The sequence below is a fragment of the Oncorhynchus kisutch genome, unplaced genomic scaffold, assembly GCF_002021735.2.
Source record: "Oncorhynchus kisutch isolate 150728-3 unplaced genomic scaffold, Okis_V2 scaffold1852, whole genome shotgun sequence".
Classification (NCBI taxonomy): domain Eukaryota; kingdom Metazoa; phylum Chordata; class Actinopteri; order Salmoniformes; family Salmonidae; genus Oncorhynchus; species Oncorhynchus kisutch.
Genome location: NW_022263797.1, coordinates 23,677 through 42,501, shown reverse-complemented (window position 1 = coordinate 42,501; position 18,825 = coordinate 23,677). Strand labels below are relative to the sequence as shown.

Sequence of the window (18,825 nt, the reverse complement as noted above, 5' to 3'; positions counted from 1 at the left end):
TCATTCATCTGTCTTTTGATTTTCTATGGTATTTCTCTCCATTATGACTGAGTATTGGCTCCTACGGGTTACTCTGCCTTCTACTGTGATGTAGAATGCCTCTACCCTCTGTGTTCCTGCTAAACTCCACCACCCACACTATGATCCAACTAATGGTCAGTATGCACTACTACACACCCTCTCACACATGAACACTAACAAATCAAATCAAATGTATTTGTCACATACACATGGTTAGCAGATGTTAATGCGTGTGTACGAAATGCTTGTGCTTCTAGTTCCGACAATGCAGTAATAACCAATGAGTAATCTAACCTAACAATTCCAAAACTACTACCTTATACACACAAGTGTAAAGGGATAAGAATGTGTACATAAAGATATATGAATGAGTGATGGTACAGAACGGCATAGGCAAGATGCAGTAGATGGTATCGAGTACAGTATATATATATATATATATGAGATGAGTTGTAGGGTATGTAAACAAAGTGGCATAGTTTAAAGTGGCTAGTGATACATGTATTACATAAAGATGCAGTAGATGATAGAGTACAGTATATACATATACATATGAGATGAATAATGTAGGGTATGTAAACATTATATTAAGTAGCATTGTTTAAAGTGGCTAGTGATATATTTTCCATCAATTCCCATTATAAAGTGGCTGGAGTTGAGTCAGTGTGTTGGCAGCAGCCAATCAATGTTAGTGGTGGCTGTTTAACAGTCTGATTTACTGGTTTCAGTGGGAAAGATGGTAAATGGTTCAGACATTAATGGCAAATATAAATAAACAAGATACCCAAGTTACCGCAGTCTACAATGGCAGACTGTTAATGTAGGGATAGTGAGAAGTAACATTCAACAAGCAATTATCCCCTCTAGTGGTATACTTCATACTGTACCAGGTTACTACACACACTGATAATACAAAACATTGAGGACACCTGCTCTTTCCATGACATAGACTGACCAAGTTAAAGCTATGACCCCTTATTGATGTCACTTGTTGAATCTACTTCAATCAGTGTAGATGAAGGGGAGTTAAAGAAATATTTTAAAACCTTGAGAGAATTGAGACACGGATTGTGTGTGTCATTCAGAGGGTGATTCAGCAAGAGAAAGATTTAACTGTCTTTGAACGGGGTATGGTAGTAGGTGCCAGGCACACCGGGTTAAGTGTGTCAAGAACTGCAACACTGCTGCTTTTTTTCATGCTCAACAGTTTCCCATGTGTCTCAAGAATGGTCCACCACCCAAAGGACGTCCAGCCAACTTGACCATGGGCCAGCACCCTTGTGGAACGCTTAGGGCAGCTTGTCGAGTCCATGTTCGAGGAAATTAGGCTGTTCTGAGGGGAAAAGAGTGTGCAACTCAATATTAGGAAGATGTTCCTAGTCTATTGTGGACTCAGTGTATGTCATCCTACATGTTTTTAAATAGTACAGTATTTTTTTTAATTACTAGGCAAGTCAGTTAAGAACAAATTCTTATTTTCAATGATGGCCAAGGAACAGTGGGTTAACTGCCTGTTCAGGGGCAGAACTACAGATGTGTACCTGTCAGCTCGGGGGTTTGAACATGCAACCTTCCGGTTACTAGTCCAACACTCTAACCACTAGGCTACCCTGCCGCCCCAGTATCACAAACCACTGTACAAAACCATATAAGTGTGGGCCTGTAGTATCTGTAAATCAACTAAACGTTGTTTTTTATTTCCATATGCAGATAATAAAGCATCATTGTTCATGTAATATTCTAATATATGCATTATACCTCCAGGAAGAGGAAATGGTCATAAAATCAAATCGATGAAAAGACAGAAACAAAAATGTTTTTGAACTACAACTTATTTATTTACAATGTCAAGTTCAGTGCAAAGTAATGTAGTGCATTGGTGTCTAGATCCTGTTGGGTGGCAAAGTGTCACAAGATCTGTGGGGAGAGAAAACAGAGAATACATTAAATTAATGGGTGTTAACTAATCAGGGTTCAACAAGCACTTCAAGTCCTCAATTCCTTCAAAAGAGAGAGAGAAGGAGAAAGGAGTATGGTCCCTGCAGTAGGACTACATGCCTGGCCATGAGGTTCTCCAAGTGGTACTCCAGGAGGGTGGAGAGCTCAGTGACCAGAGACTCTGGGTTAAAGTACCAGGCCAGCTGCTGGCCAAACATGTCATCTAGCAGAGCCATCAGTCCACCCTGAAGAGAACACCACACAACACATAGAAAATGGGATCTGAGTTACTAGCTTATCAAGAGGAGAGAGACAATTAGAAATACTCCCCCTAAAATGGCATTGAAACCTGGTTAACCATGAATAAGGAAGTCAAAAGGAAGTACACTAAGAATATGGAAGTAAACAGGAAGTAACCTCTTGACTCTTACATTGAGCAGCAGTAGGTATCTATCAGCCTCTGGCTCCATGTTGGCAGCAGTGGGCAGGAAGGAGTACAGGAGAGCGTACAGACGCTCCACGAACCCACCATGGTGCTAAAGGAAACAAAGGAGGAGAAAAGAGAATAGAAGAGATGAGGAATTTAAGTGAAACTGCTAATAGAGCGATATCAAAACATGTTCCAGTGAGATGCTACTTACCACCATCAGGGACTTCTGAGCTGTCATCATCCTAAACAGCACCAGCTCAAAGAGGACATCTATCATGTTCACATGATGGATCTAGGACAAGAAAACACGTTTGGAGAAAATAGGAATGATTTCATATAGATCAGCTACTGTGATGTATAAAAGACATGCATGTGGAAGAACTCAGTGAGACTTGAAAGAGTTAATGAACTCACCTTTGCCTCAGCCAGCTCCCTCGCAATGTCATTCCGCTTGGAGGGGTCACTCAGGTAGTCCACAAAGTCATTATAGGTACGGATGAATTTGGCCTCGTCCTATGACAAAGAAAAGAGCATCTTAGTGAACAGAACACATTTCCCCTCAGGGACGCTCTCTTTCCCTTGAAAGAGAATGAGTTAGTGAGTTACCATGTGGTTGGCCTGAACAAGGCCGCCCAGGAGGACCTTTCCCGCCACAAACAGATGGTTCCTGCTCAGGGTGGAACCAAGCAGGGTCTAGGGAAGAGGGAAGAGTTAGGGTGAGACCTCTTCCTCTTGGAGACAGAACAAGAAGTCATAGAGACAAAAAGAACAGTGGGTCCACTCACAGTGAAGGCCTGGCGCAAGGAGACGAGCCTCAGGGCGATGTCCTCCACTCTCTTGGTGGTAAGGTGGAGGCTGTGAAAGGGAGGGAATGAAGCATGTCAACCATTAGAGTCAATGGGGGATAACAGCATTATGACCACTATCCTTCAGCATTTGACAAGCTCAGACTACACAGACATTTAGAGGAACTCACTTTAGCAGAGGAACCTCCCTCTCCTCAGGCAGCAGGTCCTCCTCCCAGCCCTACGACAACAAAACAAGCATTCAAAATCAGTGACCAGTGCAATGACATAACAAACAATCGGTCAATGGAAGGATCTTAATGCTCCTAGTCAATAGTATGTGTGTGTAACGTCTGACCTCATAGCAGTTGTGGCCCTCAGGCTCTGGGTCAGTGAACTGCTGAGTGGTGGGAGTAGAGAAGGAGGCAGCCTCCGACCACGCTGAAGAGGAGAGAAGCCCGTCCAGCCCCATGTGGAGAGTGGCGTACACCACTGAGACATCAGTCTGCTGCTCAAAACACACACAGCACACCGGTTTACCACACACACACACACGTTATTAGAAAACACACCAAATCGAATGCCAAAATGCCCAGTAATGTCTAGTCTATATACATAGGAAATCGTTTATTTACCTGGTTGCAGCCAAGCGTCATGTCCACAGACGTCTCGTGGCGGAGGTGAGACGCATAGTGGGTCACCCTGCCAGCCACACGCTGACAAAGAGAGAATACATATTAAGTCCAAATGGAATAAGTGAAGAAAAGCCTAACCTACTACTGTTTCAGTAGTATTTACGTCTTACCTGGATCCAAGTGATGGACTGCACTTTGGTGGCACAGTAGGAGATGCCCTCTGGACTAAGCCTGGCTGTCTCCTTGGAGATGGCCCACACCAGTTGAGTCTCCAGGCCTCTCACCCTACTCACGTGGTTCATCCTCACCACCACCTGCTGTTGAGATAAACAACAAGACAACATCAACAAAACCACTTCAGCAATTGCTGTGACACATTTCCATCAAGATCAAATGACTGACAATGTAGATTAGGATTAGGTTGTTACAAAGACACATACCTGGGATCCCCCACGCATGTAGGTGATGATGGGGCTGATGAACTGGAAAGTTCTCCAAGCTTTAACCACCGGACCGGCATTGTTCTGCACATTACAATACATTCATGTTGGAAACAGTAAACATTGTAACCGTGATGTGACTGTGTGTGTGTGGTGGGGGGGGGGGGGGGGGGGGGGGTCTCTTACCCTGATCACAACAGGCCCACAGTACTGGGGGCTGAACCTAATCGGAATCAACTGCCAAATGCCAGTGGCCTCCTAAAGCAGAAAGCAGACAAGAGATTTGTTTCATGTTAAAGAGACAACTTGAATATCTGGGATATTTTTCAAACATAAAACCCCAAACTTTCAGAAAATTGTACCTCAAGGATAGTCTGCACATCTGGCACATCCTCAAGGATGATAGCAGCATTCTGGACATCAAGGAGGACTGGCAGCTGTGGAACATCTAGCACATCATCCAATGGCACATCCAACTGGACCTCATCCAGGACAGTTGTTTCTAAAATGAGGAACATTGGAATATAAAATAAACTATTGTTAGGACATTAAAAAAATACCAAGATTGCTAATATTAGCTAGCTAGGTAGCAAAAGTTGATTGCTTAGCAACAGTTACTAAAGTTAATGTTAGCTAGCAAGGTACAACATCTCGAGCACAAGCATTTTTGCCAAGTCTGAATGATAGAAATACACAACATTTCGCAAATTATAATGACATTGTTAAATGTAGTAAAATAAGAGTTGTAAACTCCACATACCCTCTTCGAAGTCGCTGTCCACCTGTCGACGATCACGAACCCTGCAAAACAGAAAAAGACAAGAAAAACAAGCCACAAATGAATTTGAACAACCTGTCGACGCAGTAGGCCGCCGACGTCCACGCACTCTCTCCGCCAGTCTTGAAAAGCACCCAGGCATTTTCCAGTCGATTGTTCTCAGGTCTCAAAAATCAAACAAGTTTGTTGTCAGCAGCAAAGTTGTTTTCGCACAGAAAACGTTCCATAGAACGTCGGTTAGATGTCTCTTGGCAACACACGTTCGAAAATGATTGTTTACAAAATTGACAACTGTGTTGCCATAGAAATTAGTTTGGAATTCTGATTCCCTTTAGAATCCCTTAACATTGCTTGTCATCATTCTAGCGACGTCGACGTGCTCCTTCGTAGCTCAGTTGATAAGAGCATGACGTGTTGCAAACATTGCTAAGATAGATAATGATTTCAGGGATTTTTGTGATGATGAGTTACCTGAAATTGAGATAAAAGACTGTATTAAAAGCATTAAGGACAATAGGTCCCCTGGAAATGATGGTTTAATAAGCGAGTTTTATAAAGCATTCAATGATAAATTGATTCCTTTCATTCTTGCTATGTTTCACGAATCAATAGAAAATGGGGAGTTTCCGGCTTCCTTAAAACAAGGTGTGATTACTTTGATTCCCAAACTTAATAAGGATACTCCTTATATAGACAACTGGAGACCCATTAGCCTGTTGAATAATGATGGAAAATTATCACGTTAGATATTTTCGCATCAGCTCTTTTTCAGAGCATATCTGATTGGTCAAAAGAGCAATTACTTTTAGAATAACCGTCTTCAAAGTAATGACTCGGGACGTCGGGGTGGATATGAACGCTTCTTTTAGTAATATTACTTGTTCACGTTACATTTAAGAACTTTAGATTTTACAGAGCAATGCAGGTAAGATGCTAGCGGAAAGGTCAGCCTAATCACTTTGCACCAGCACATAACTTGCGCGTTCTCACTCTCATTCCTGTCGCAAGGCATTCTGGAACTTGCAGTCAAAAGCGTAATTCAATACTAACCAATACAATTACATATGTAAATAACTGGAAAGAAATATCTTTAATTACAGCTCAATGAATTAACTTAAACATGAACACATTAAAGTTACAACAATTACTCAAAACAATGACTGAATTGGGCTGCCTGTCTCAACGAAGCCATAGAAACCTGGACATGCTCCAACTGAAATGTTCCCTCCTGTCAGCACTGATGTTGAACACTTTTTTTGTTCTCTCCCATCCCCTGTAGGTTTGTTGAACATGAGTGGAAATGAAACTCCAGCACACTGGTAGCACTAAAGACGTGTGAGTATAACTTTTCCAGGTGAGTTGAACCTGCCTGTGGGTGCAGTGGGGATATTCCTGGGAGGTCTACTGATGAAGAGGTATAAGCTTGGCGTTGTGTCTGGAGCCCAGCTGTCTTTCGTCACCTCCTTCATGGCCTACCTCCTCCTCCCTCTGCAGTCTGGCACTAAGTGTGACAACGTTCAGGTGGCTGGTCTGACCGTGTCCTACAACGGGTAAATATGACATCTGATTGGTTGGTTGGTTGGTGGGTTGATAAAAACAAAAGTTTTGATCAGTGGAATATGAGGGAGAGTTTGACCAAAACACACATGGGCTTGTGCCGGGGCTCCCTCTTGTGGGAATATACAGTATGGTTGTTACTGAGCCCAGATTCCTGGCTGTTTTGTCACTGTGCCTGTGTCAATGATAGTTCAGCAACAATTATTTAAACATCATTATTACCAGCAATTTTCTCTGTCCCCCAGGTCCCCTGGTGTACGATGGCAGCCTGTTGTCAGAGTGTAACAGAGACTGCTACTGCTTGGCTGGGGAGTGGGACCCTGAGTGTTCAGACACCGGCATCACCTACACCTCCCCCTGCCTCGCAGGCTGCTCCAGCTTTACAGGTTATGGCAAGAACACGTACCAATACTATTAATGTACTGAGTGTACAACACATTCACAGGGATGCTGGCCCATGTTGACTCCAATGCTTCCCACAGTTGTGTCAAGTTGGCTGTATGTCTTTTGAGTGGTGGACCATTCTTGATACACACAGGAAACTGTTGAGCGTAAAAAAAACAGCAGCGTTGCAGTTCTTGACACAAACTGGTACCACTGGCACTTACTACCATAACCTGTTTAAAGGCACTTAAATATTTTGTCTTGCCCATTCACCCTCTGAATGGCACACATACACAATCCATGTCTCAATTGTCTCAAGCTTTTACAATATATTTTTTAAACCTTTCCCCTCCTCTTTATCTATACTGATTTAAGTGGATTTAACTAGTGACATCCATAAGGGATTATAGCGTTAACCTGGATTCACCTGGTCAGCATATGTCATGGAAAGAGCAGGTGTTCTTAATGTTTTATACACTCAGTGTAACTCATTGGCACTGAAATTAGTTATTTTCAACCATTAACTGGGGCCTTGTTGAGGCCTTATCTAAGTTAGTAATGGCTGATTGATAATAAAGTATTATTTTGATGTATGGAAAAAAATATGGTATGCAATTCCTATGTAGAGAAGGTTCTCTCTGGTAGTTGTTCAATATGACTTCAACTTTTACAGCTTTTACAGGGCACTGTAAGTTACAGGGCTCTGGAGCAACGAACCGCCCTTGCTGTCTCTGCCTGGCCGGTTCCCCTCTTTCCACTGGGATTCTCTGCCTCTAACCCTATTACAGGGGCTGAGTCACTGGCTTGCTGGGGCTCTCTCATGCCGTCCCTGGAGGGGGTGCGTCACCTGAGTGGGTTGATTCACTGTTGTGGTCATCCTGTCTGGGTTGGCGCCCCCCCCCGTTGGGTTGTGCCGTGGCGGAGATCTTTGTGGGCTATACTCAGCCTTGTCTCAGGATGGTAAGTTGGTGGTTGAAGATATCCCTCTAGTGGTGTGGGGGCTGTGCTTTGGCAAAGTGGGTGGGGTTATATCCTTCCTGTTTGGCCCTGTCCGGGGGTGTCCTCGGATGGGGCCACAGTGTCTCCTGACCCCTCCTGTCTCAGCCTCCAGTATTTATGCTGCAGTAGTTTATGTGTCGGGGGGCTGGGGTCAGTTTGTTATATCTGGAGTACTTCTCCTGTCCTATTCGGTGTCCTGTGTGAATCTAAGTGTGCGTTCTCTAATTCTCTCCTTCTCTCTTTCTTTCTCTCTCTCGGAGGACCTGAGCCCTAGGACCATGCCCCAGGACTACCTGACATGATGACTCCTTGCTGTCCCCAGTCCACCTGGCCATGCTGCTGTTCCAGTTTCAACTGACCTGAGCCCTAGGACCATGCCCCAGGACTACCTGACATGATGACTCCTTGCTGTCCCCAGTCTACCTGGCCATGCTGCTGCTCCAGTTTCAACTTCCACCTGACTGTGCTGCTGCTCTAGTTTCAACTGTTCTGCCTTATTATTATTCGACCATGCTGGTCATTTATGAACATTGAACATCTTGACCATGTTCTGTTATAATCTCCACCCGGCACAGCCAGAAGAGGACTGGCCACCCCACATAGCCTGGTTCCTCTCTAGGTTTCTTCCTAGGTATTGGCCTTTCTAGGGAGTTTTTCCTAGCCACCGTGCTTCTACACCTGCATTGCTTGCTGTTTGGGGTTTTAGGCTGGGTTTCTGTACAGCACTTTGAGATATCAGCTGATGTACGAAGGGCTATATAAATAAATTTGATTTGACTGTGGTAAAATGGATGTTTAATCTCAGTGTGACTCCCTGTTTAAATAAAATAAAAAAACATCAACACAAACACAGGATATGGGGTACACATGGTATCACATCATGACATACTAGGCCCTACTGCACCTGCATTCCAGCACCATTCCAGCATCTGGAATTGACTCAACATGTTTGAGGTGGGGGATCAATACATGTGGGGGAAGAGGTGGCTGTCGAATGTATGATTCTGATATGTACAGGTAAGTTCATTGTGTGTGTGTGTGTGGGGGGGGGGGGGGGGGGGGGGGGCGTCCATGTTTGTGTCCGTACTCTGAGGTGTGTTTGAATATGAATGAGCAGCAGTGTTGTGATGTGTCCTATCCCGTCCTTGCAGAGTGATCTTCCTTGGCCTCATCACATGTCTCAGTGGCTCCTCCTTAGGAGGGATGGGGACACCACTATGGGCTGATTTCAAGGTTTTACTGCTAACCTACAAAGCATTACATGGGCTTGCTCCTACCTATCTCTCTGATTTGGTCCTGCCGTACATACCTACCCGTATGCTACGGTCACAAGACACAGGCCTCCTAATTGTCCCTAGAATTTCTAAGCAAACAGCTGGAGGCAGGGCTTTCTCCTATAGAGCTCAATTTTTATGGAATGGTCTGCCTACCCATGTGAGAGAAGCAGACTTGGTCTTAACCTTTTTAGTCTTTACTGAAGACTCATCTCTTCAGTGGGTCATATGATTAAGTGTAGTCTGGCCCAGGAGTGTGAAGGTGAACGGAAAGGCTCTGGAGCAACGAACCGCACCGCCCTTGGTGTCTCTGCCTGGCCGGTTCCCCTCTTTCCACTGGGATTCTCTGCCTCTAACCCTATTACAGGGGCTGAGTCACTGGCTTACTGGTGCTCTTTCATGCCGTCCCTAGGAGGGGTGCGTCACTTGAGTGGGTTGAGTCACCGATGAGATCTTCCTGTCTGGGTTGGCACCCCCCCTTGGGTTGTGCCGTGGCGGAGATCTTTGTGGGTTATACTCGGCCTTGTCTCAGTAAGTTGGTGGTTGAAGATATCCCTCTAGTGATGTGGGTCTGTGCTTTGGCAAAGTGGGTGGGGTCATATCATTCCTGTTTGGCCCTGTCCGAGGGTATCATCGGATGGGGCCACAGTGTCTCCTGACCCCTCCTGTCTCAGCCTCCAGTATTTATGCTGCAGTAGTTTATGTGTCGGGGGGCTAGGGTCAGTTTGTTATATCTGGAGTACTTCTCCTGTCTTATCCGGTGTCCTGTGTGAATTTAAGTATGCTCTCTCTAATTCTCTCTTTCTTTCTCTCTCTCGGAGGACCTGAGCCCTAGGACCATCCCTCAGTACTACCTGGCATGATGACTCCTTGCTGTCCCCAGTCCACCTGGCCGTGCTGCTTCTCCAGTTTCAGCTGTTTTGCCTGTGGCTATGGAACCCTGACCTGTTCACCGGACGTCCTACCTGTCCCAGACCTGCTGTTTTCAACTCTCTAGAGACAGCAGGATGGTAGAGATACTCTTAATAATCGGCTATGAAAAGCCAACTGACATTTACTCCTGAGGTGCTGACTTGCTGCACCCCCGACAACTACTGTGACTATTATTATTTGACCATGCTGGTCATTTATGAACATTTGAACATCTTGGCCATGTTCTGTTATAATTGAAAAGTCCCATTTACTTAATGATCATTTTTCACTGTCTTCAACCCTCAAGAACCAGGGTGAGTCTGCGTCACCCTTTTACTGGGCAAATAGAACTTGCATATCGTCAAAGACTAGGGCGAAACGTTAATCTTTTAACCTTGCTTGAATAAAACAATGCATTTTTTATAGTGAGCAAGAGTTGGGCTTTTTCCTTTTCTATGATGATTCAAATATTTGGATGTACCTCAACTCAACGTTGGTTGAGCGCCCTCCATTTTTGTTGTCAAATAAGACATGTTTTTTTTAAATGTACAAAGTAAATTATTCAAAGCATCAACATTGGGATGTGTCCCACTTATTTACACAACCTAATCCATACTTGCAAAGTGAAATATTATAGAAAAGTTAAGAAATTAAGTAGTAAACAGAAGAAAAGCAGAATTGAGTTCAATTATAATGTGAATAATTTAATGGTCTATGGTTCAATCCCTTTTCTGCAGGTGTGATGAATAATTAATATTGTTCCTCCTCTTCCTTGTGGCAGGCGCAGCAGCACACTGCCCTCCAAAGCCTGCAAAATAATCGCCAGACTGCCCCTTTCCTAGCTCTGCATGGAACATCCAGTGTCACATCCTTGGTGACGTGTGGGTTGACATCCGGGATGACCACAGCAACATCCTCTGGAAAGGGAAAAAAGAGGATCAGAATGTAAACTAATGCAAACCGTAGCTTCTTAACACTGGCCAGTTGAAAGGTTCTACTAAGATGTCATGACAAACGACACCTGTCAGAGTGCTCTCTAAGTGTTACTCACCTGCTTGGATGTCAGCTGGCAGAGTGACGAAGACGGCCATCGTGAGAGTCCTTTCTTCAGGTGTGACGTCCACAACTTCCAAGAGGGAAGAGATGGGCTCTGCCTCTGTATTAGGGGTGATGTCCACCACATTCAGGTTGGAAGAAGCAGGATCTGCCTCTGTGTTAGTGGTGATGTCTTGAACCTCTAGGTGGGAAGATGCCGGATCTGCCTCTGTGTTAGTGGTGATGTCTTGAACCTCCAGGTGGGAAGAACCCGGATCTGTCTCTGTGTTAGTGGTGATGTCCACAACCTCCAGGTGGGAAGAAGCCGGATCTGCCTCTGTCTTAGGGGTGATGTCCTCAACCTCCAGGTGGGAAGAACCCGGATCTGCCTCTGTGTTAGTGGTGATGTCCACAACCCCCAGGTGGGAAGAAGCCGGATCTGCCTCTTTCTTAGGGGTGATGTCCTCAACCTCCAGGTGGGAAGAAGCCGGGTCTGTATTATGGGTGACAACAACAATCCTGATGAGCTCTACTACTACAAGGCACCAAGATGTCATCAGAACAGGCATCTGTCAGAGTGTTCTCTATCATTTCTACTCACCTGCTTGGATGCCAGCTGGTAGTGTGGTGGAAACGGCCACCGTGAGCACAGGGGGGACTGGTAGGGTGGCTGCAGGGGGCTGGAAGCAGCTCTGCACCTCGTCAGCCACAAAGCCACAGACAGAGCTCATATAAAAAGGGCTCTGCAGGTCATCTGTGGAGAAGGACTGACTGATTCTCCCCAGGATCGACCACACTGAGTCAAAAGCAGCAGCCCGGGAGAAAGGGATGTGAGGGGAAGGGTCCTTTAACATGCAGGAGAGCTTCTCCACTACGGCCGCCACCATGCCCACGGCCATCCCACTTATTAGGATTGGGTGCTCTGAATGGCCTTCCTCTGGCTGAAGCCACAGGGCCAGGAGGAGCCTGGGCACCACCTCCACCACCACCTGAGATGGGCTGAGCAGGTTGCTACGGGGCTCATTGGACTGCTCGCCCAGAATGCTTCTCACAGCTTTCTCCACGATGCTGTGGACCTTCGGATCGCTGAAATCAACAAAAAGGAGAAAACAAAGGTAAACGATGTGCAATGTACTCACTTAGAACACCGCCTTAGTCTGTTTCTGCGTAGTTCCAGATGTGTAGATAAATGGATCAAGTCATATGCAGAGCAGTACATGGAACTCACATGTCAGCTGGCGAGGTGGGGTGCATGGAGCGGCGGAGCTTGCAGAAAGCCTCGTGCTCTATGTTCATCATTTTTAGGCAAGTGTTTACTTCCCAGGCCTGCAGTATGAAACAGGAAGTCCCATTGGTGTAATTTCACAACAGATCTATTCTGCTGTGCTAACTCGTTGTTGAAAGGCTAGTAAAGAGCTCACTAACTTGTAGTTTGTCTCTAACTCTCATTCTCTTACCAGCCAAGCGAGGTCGTTTCCTTCCTCCAGGGTTTCCTTCCACACCCTTCAAATAAAACACAGAGCAATTCAACTTTCCTGCCTTCTGATTTTTCTGTTGTTTATTTTTCCCACACCTCCTGGAGTGCTGCTGGTGGCAGGGAATGGCAGTGAATGTGAGTGCTGACGTGGTACTCACCTCTCCCTAAGAGATTTTTTGCCCTGAGACACCAGCCAGTTGCTCATGTGCTCCGTGGTGACATGGGGAGGGACCTGGCCTTGACTCTGGAGCAGCAGATAGTGGACCATGAGCTTCTTCTGCAAGATGAGGTAAGGTGTGAGACTGTGCCACGAAATACCATATCATGTGCTTTCAGAAGGTCCTCTCGCAACATTTCACAACTGCTCATGCCTCACAATTTGCAAGTGATTATTAAGAACTCTTATGACCACCTTCTCTAAACTGTCTTGAAATACAACTCTTTTTCTGTTGTTTATTTTTTTGTGGGCTGAATCTTACCTGTTTATTGTAATATGTTTCCTCCCAGCAGGCCTGCAGAGTCTGAAAATAAAGGCTGCTTCTACAGAAATCCTTTGAAGATAATGAAAATAATGATGCTTTGTTATGCACATTATGCACAGGCATTTACAGTATGCTAAAATTAATTTCTCCAAAGATTACCTTTGTGGGACCATAAGTGAACTCCGGAAAGCACCAAACCCTATCCATGGTAAGATGGGGAAGAAATGCAGCGCTATAGATATACGGGATGCTCTAGAGATAACAGGAGTGACTTAAAGTCGCGAATGATCAATGACTGTGGAGTCGTCCAATATGCTGCACTTAGAATTGAGTTGTAGGGATGTTTGGCGCAAAATAGAATGTTTACATTCTATTGCCATGGAGAAATGGAATGTGTAGAACCTGTATAAATGGGTATGCTTCTTTGTCTTTATTTCGTGAAAGATTAAACTCTTTATTATGTCATAATGTGTATATGAGGATGTAGGAGCCCATCCCGATTCATGACGCGATTATCGGATTGCATGTTGTTCAGACCAACTAATCCAACCTTGGTTTACAAATTAAATACATTGTTTATATATGCCTATGTAGCGTGGTTCGTTCTGCATTGTGTACTTTTAATTAGGATAATTTATATTATCCACATTGTAACAAATTTATGGTGCATAACAGTACCTTGTGTAACATTACCACGGTTTTATATTGAACAATTTCGGAGCCAAGGACAACATACCTTGCAAGCCGAAGGTCAGGCAAAGGAGAACAATAAGGGGGTATGGAAATACAGATAACCTGCGATGGACCAAACCAAAATATACAATCACATGTATGTACAATATTGATATGAAAAAGTGTTTTTACACCAAAGAAAAACATTAGATATGCAGCTGTAATTCAATAAAAAAAATACACTGAATTATTATTATTATCAAATTATTAACATCCCCTCTTGACCTGGCCTATTTGAATTGGTCCTTGTGTGCAATTTGGTGCATAATCTAGGGGAACAACATCACACTGCTCCACCTATACAAATCTATCGACCACATCCATTTAAAGCAATGATTGTCAATTGAAAATGTGGTTGTTGTGTTATCCTGTTATCCTCTTAAGCACATTATTACAATATTTCCAAGCTCTGAATTGACACAAGGAACACCTTTGCAAAGATATTCGGTTAAAAATGAAGAGTATGAATGACAATAAACGTATGATTTGGATTGTATGCATAATAGTGTAGTAAACAGTATCGCTCAGCGCGGGAACATTTGGTGTTTGGAAAGTATCCGTTATTTATTTATTTATTTTACCTTTATTTAACCAGGTAGGCAAGTTGAGAACAAGTTCTCATTTACAATTGCGACCTGGCCAAGATAAAGCAAAGCAGTTCGACAGATAAAACGACACAGAGTTACACATGGAGTAAAAACAAACATACAGTCAATAATGCAGTATAAACAAGTCTATATACAATGTGAGCAAATGAGGTGAGAAGGGAGGTGTAGAGAAATGCTAATTCTTATGTAGGTGACCAAACTATTGTTGATAAAGGGCTACAACTCAGAGTTGAGCCTGTGGGGTCCCCTACAGGATAGCTCCCGCATTACACTAATGGCCAAAACCAGCGCACACACACATGATCTCCGTTGTCTCTGAACGTTGAATGCCCGAAGAGGATTCTACGATGACGGACAGACAACTGAGCCAATGGCGGAAGACTACAGACTACACCCCAGATGAACCAATCCAAAGATCCGATCTTCCAGAATCAACCTACATTCTTTCCTATATAATAGTGGTGTACTGATTGTAACGGTCTCTTCTTCGTCTGTGCTTCCGTACGAACCAGCGGGAGAGCCGTAATTACGCTGTTCTAGATATCTTCACTCTGAATAAACTGTAGCTTGTCATACAATTTACCACCTTGTCTGAATCGATCCTTGACCGACTCGTCCGTCTACATATCCAATTACTAACAGAAATGGTAGCAGAGTATAGTTTACTAACGATCCAGTCGAAGTGAGTTGATTTGGGTGTGGAGAAGGCGAGTTGGGGAAAGGACGATTCATTAAATAAATAAGAAAGACGGGTGAAGACTTTCGGGGGAGGGCAACAATTCTGCTCAACTCGGAAAACTGATTTCAAGGTGCACCATATAAAAATAAGGTAAGCAAAAGCCTGTTAAATCAAACTTTGCATATTGTCGAATAGTCTGTCCAAATTTTTATCAGTTTTTCCGAGTAAGTATGAATTCTTGTGTAAATTTATAATTTGCTGACGAGTCGAAATAACAGTGTATGTGAACATATGTAGTAACGAACCGGCGACGGCCGGTGTGATTTAAATCATTGATGAGATATCAGTCCGGTCAGCACAGTCTGCTAGCTTTCAATGATGAGTGATCACTGTTTTGTCTTTGTTAGTTCCGATAGGGGTCGGGAATAGAGATCAGTAGGGGATAGCTAATTACTATTCTTCAAATCTGGCACCGAGGGGGATAAATTGTAATTTTATCCTGTGGCCCGGTACGGCTCAGTCTGATAGAGATTCACCGATAGGGGTCGGACATGTGTGTTAGTTCCGATAGGGGTCGGGAATAGAGATCAGTAGGGGATAGCTAATTACTATTCTTCAAATCTGGCACCGAGGGGGATAAATTGTAATTTTATCCTGTGGCCCGGTACGGCTCAGTCTGATAGAGATTCACCGATAGGGGTCGGACATGTGTGTTAGTTCCGATAGGGGTCGGGAATAGAGATCAGTAGGGGATAGCTAATTACTATTCTTCAAATCTGGCACCGAGGGGGATAAATTGTAATTTTATCCTGTGGCCCGGTACGGCTCAGTCTGATAGAGATTCACCGATAGGGGTCGGACATGTGTGTTAGTTCCGATAGGGGTCGGGAATAGAGATCAGTAGGGGATAGCTAATTACTATTCTTCAAATCTGGCGCCGAAGGGGATAAATTGTAATTTTATCCCGTGACCCGGTACGGCTCAGTCTGATAGAGATTCACCGATAGGGGTCGGACATGTGTAATAATTCTGATAGGGGTCAGCTCGATAGGGATCAGGAATAGAGATCAGTAGGGGATAGCTAATTACTATTCTTCAAATCTGGCGCCGATGGGGATAAGTTGTAATTTTATCCTGTGGTCCGGTACGGCTCAGTCTGATAGAAATTCACTGATAAGGATCGGCTTTCAGGGGTCAGAGATATAACGTGCTGTTTTGTCTTGTTTTGTCTATTTGTAACTGTTTATGTTATGTTATGTTAAAATGCAATGTGGTTGAAATTGTTTCCATTAAGATTGTTGGTGGTTAGATAGAGGGAGAGAGAGAGAATTATAATAAGGGATATTGGATAATTCTATATTGTATGTACCTATGTTAATAGGTACATGTATAAATGTATAATCAGGAATGAAATGACTGATGTATAATTGAAATAATATCTGAATATAATATTTAAATATTGAGACTAAATAGTCGAATAGATCCCTTGGTTGTGCGCTCCATAATGCTATACCAGCCCATGCGGTTTTTCTCAACCTGAATATACGAAGGAGAAGCTCTGAGATAAGGCAGAGCACGAGCAATAGTGTCTCTTCGAATACATCGTGGGTACTAATCAACGTCGGGCGAAGTATATGCTAACTATATTCAGATAGAAGGAGAGAATTTCGATTAAAACTACGATTAAATTCCGATTGAATTAAATTAAATTACGTTTAAAGCAAATTCACAATGGCGACTCCCAATATTCCAAAGCTGAGGTTTAATGAGTTCCTAGAACAAAAAATTGAATATAGATCAGGGGGAAAGGAACGATGGACGCCTATAAAGAAAGTTTGGGAGGGATTGAAGTTAAGATGGACACAAGCAGGTTATCTAGGGGGGTGGCCGCCAACAGGGGCCCAGCTGAAAACAATGGAATGTGAGTTGAGGGACGTAGCAGGAGGCCAGAGACAAGGAAGTTGAAAGAAATAAAAGCCATGTATTTAAGAACCAAGGGACCAAACAGAGAATGAACAGAAGGCGGGGCCATTGCGTCTCCCACTGGTCTGCTTACTGGCGTAAATGAAGATTTGTAAGAATCAAATCCTGTGCATGAAACACGCTTGATATTCAGTCGGGGACTAATATCGATATGAATGAGGTCGGGGACAAAGCGAGTGTGGTACATGAGGTGTTTCAGTTGGAGCTGGAACCGGTGAGAATGTTGAAAAAGTCGCAGGCTTGCTGATGAGAGTTATATCATAGAATATTGAGGGGGGTGCATGACTGTTGGAAAGAGTGTTAAACTCTATTAACGCAAATTTCTTTTTGCGGAGTTATATTATGAGGTTTGAACTATACTAATGTTGTAGAATTACATAATCAACATCTGAACATACTTACGTTAAACATTAATTGAGCCACTGAGTAATAGATAAGCTGTACACTAGGTACGGGGCGAAGGGTGTGGTCGATGTAAGACGGGAGTGGTGTTCTAACCAAATTATTTAGTTATTTTAATTCATTTACACAAGTACTTCCCGGGTATTGATTTTGGTTTGATTGTTCAGATAACATCATTGAAATTAAACAGGAGGTCAAGGTATACTAACATTAGAATCTGTTTTCATTATGGAGAACTATGAAAGGCCCGCAGAGTGGATTGCAGGCTGAGGTTTTTATGTTAAAGGGACAGTGCACATTTATCACAGTTGTGTGTGTCTGTCTAATGGCTGGGTATTTAAGAAGTATTTTTGGGAGAAAATTTGGAGAAACACGAATAAGACATGAAACATCGAGACAAATTATTTGAGTTTGAGGGGATTATCATAATTATTAGGTTTTGTTTTTGTAGTAAATGTTTGGGTTAAGGGGATTTCCATGTTCCCAGAGACATGATATTTTAAAGAGGCACGCTCACATATGGAACCTTTATGAGTTTTTTATTTTATGAGTTTTAATTACACAAGTGATTTTTATTTTATTTTAAGGATAAAGGGTTCTTTAATATGTCTAATATGGTATGGAACACGAATGTGGGGGGATGGTGTAACCCGTGACCGGATTTCATGGCTCTCTCGGGTGGTCTGATCAGCCACAAGGGGGTGCCATTTGAATAATACATTTGTGGTCATGGGTAATACTGTTTTATTTTTTTTTTAAATTAAATTTTTTAAGGTAACTTAATTATAGTGGAGTTTACTAAACCTATATAAAGACTTTAGTAATTGCCACCATAGACATGTTTTTCTAAAAATAAATAATCCATGAGTTTAGATAAAGCCAAACAGTGAGACATTTAGTTAAAATGTGGAAACATGGGAAAAGGCAGACAGATGAGCCCTCCCCCGCACTGCAGAGACCTTGACGGTTGGAGAGCAGAGAGGAGAAGTTTTAGAAGGGAGCCAGGACGAGCAAAGATAACGGAGTGTGTAGATAACAGTCACTGAGTGGAGACAAAAGGGAGAATTGGACATGTGGAAAATTAAAGGGGCGCTCCTACATGATAATGTCAGAACAGACGGATAATATACTAATCTTACCTAAGTCATTATTTAGAGCAGGTAAAGTTGTTACCTGGGCAAAGCTAGGTATCAAAAGGGGGATAGGTAAATTGTGGTCTAGGATAGGATGGGGCCTATTGGATAAGAAACTAATATTTTTTTTAAATGTAGTTA

The 18,825-nt window shown here is 43.4% G+C and overlaps 1 long non-coding RNA gene across 1 annotated transcript; it reads right to left on the bottom strand.

The window, feature by feature from the left end:
* Window positions 1–12,652: 12,652 nt before the first annotated feature.
* LOC116368106 (uncharacterized) lies at window positions 12,653–13,258 on the bottom strand. Its single transcript, XR_004208486.1, has 3 exons — window positions 13,145–13,258; window positions 12,824–12,942; window positions 12,653–12,691 (listed from the first exon to the last, which is right to left on the bottom strand). It is a non-coding gene; the product is annotated as an uncharacterized LOC116368106 (long non-coding RNA).
* Between the last annotated feature and the right edge of the window lie 5,567 nt (window positions 13,259–18,825).